Here is a 1809-nt window from a genome sequence, read left to right as displayed (position 1 = left end):
GAGTGCTATCTTTTAACACCAAGGTCAAGGCTTCAGGTCCTTGTACTGGCCAGCTGCCAAACAATGAAAAATAAAAAATTAAATTGTTGCTCTAGCTGGAATTTATTTTACAGTACAAGTATATGAGGTTTGAGGTATGGATCCAACATTTTTTTCCCCCAAATGGTTATCTGATCGTCTATCATCACGTATTGAGTAATCTCTACTGATTCAAAATGCTCCCTACGCTTCCTTTAAATAGTAAACTCTTCCTTCGTGTTTTAAAAATGTAGTTAGGTAAAAATTAGGCTGCATAAAACTTTTCAGGAGTACATCAGCTTAAAATGAGAGATTCTACACAGACAATATTGAGGCATTTATCAAGGATGCTCCCTTGTCTTACTGCTTCTTAGAACTTTCCCCTGCAATCCCTCTAATTCTGATACCCTTCTATTGGCTGTTTTCTCCCCATGTTTTCTAAATGTCTAGCAAGTATATATCTGAGACCTCCAAGCCTTAAAAGGCTCATCTTTAGAGCAGTGGATGATAGCATTTTGAGGTGGGTGAAACACTGACAGCCTTCTGATGGACGGGTCCATTTGGTTCTGACTGCTGACAGCAGAAATTAAGGGAGAAAATGCTGAAGTTTTGTCACCGACATAAAATGAAAAGCCCTGCCCAACAATAAATTAGACAGATTGGCTGATAGAGAGCCAGCAAGAACATAAGCTTGGGGACATNGATGGACGGGTCCATTTGGTTCTGACTGCTGACAGCAGAAATTAAGGGAGAAAATGCTGAAGTTTTGTCACCGACATAAAATGAAAAGCCCAGTCCAACAATAAATTAGACAGATTGGCTGATAGAGAGCCAGCAAGAACATAAGCTTGGGGACATTGACCATATAATTTGGTATTGACATTGGCATGAGGTGATATTTTGGGACTTTACAGAATTTCTTTTAAAAGGCAGTAAGAAGACATCATGTTTCACATTAGTTCTCCCACTTGAGAGCAATTAGGAAGAGTCCCCAATTTATCTTTCTGACAAAACACTGGCTTTATCTATATAAAAATACTAGACTTGAAGACAAAAAGTCTAAAAATGTCATAATAAAACATCAAGCTGATGTATGAGGCACTGATGATTTTTGCTTAGAGACATTGTTTACTCTTGCAATATATTAATGCAATTTTAGTACATTTAGATTTGATTTGGGTTAATATCAAAACAAGAGGAATTCTCTAAAACTAGAAGGCAAAAGCCCAGCATTATGCCAAGTAGCCAGAGAACAGCAGCCTAGGACTCAAAAACTGTCACGATCAATCAGGAGGAGCTCACTGTGCACTCACTCGTTTATTCAGCAAATGGTAATTGAGTCAGCAAAAGAAACTGACAAAAGTCCCTGCCTACAGGGAGCTTGTATTTTATTAGGGCGGTGGGAAGGGAGATGTGTGTTAGAAGGTGTTTTTGCAATGACAAAGAATGCAAGAAGCAGAGCAGGGCAGGAGCCACCAGGAGCAGCAGTGTCAGCACTGCAAAGCAGGACTGTGGTATCGGTGGGGTGGTCATGGCAGTTGTTTGAGCAGGAGACCGCATGAGCCAAGACTTGAGGAAGGGAGGTGATCAGTCATTATCATAATCCTGCAGGAATCATCTTGGTTTTAACTCGATAATTTACTTTTGGTGAAGTAAAAACCCCTTACATTAGAGGCATACGGAAATGCTAAAGAGATGATAAAAGCCCTCACCAGGGCACAACTATAGGAATAATAACTTGAAAGGAATATTTAGAAATAGTTAAGATGTTACCAAATAGATATTTGAGAT

The 1809-nt window shown here is 39.3% G+C and overlaps 1 pseudogene; it reads left to right on the top strand.

Annotated features, from left to right (window-relative positions):
- The window catches only part of LOC103606440, a 23745-nt pseudogene that overhangs the window by 6747 nt on the left and 15189 nt on the right, over positions 1-1809 (top strand).

This window comes from Galeopterus variegatus, unplaced genomic scaffold, assembly GCF_000696425.1.
Source record: "Galeopterus variegatus unplaced genomic scaffold, G_variegatus-3.0.2 Scaffold6586, whole genome shotgun sequence".
NCBI lineage: Eukaryota > Metazoa > Chordata > Mammalia > Dermoptera > Cynocephalidae > Galeopterus > Galeopterus variegatus.
Note: the sequence above shows the minus strand (reverse complement) of the source record. Positions and strands in the feature narration are given on the sequence as shown.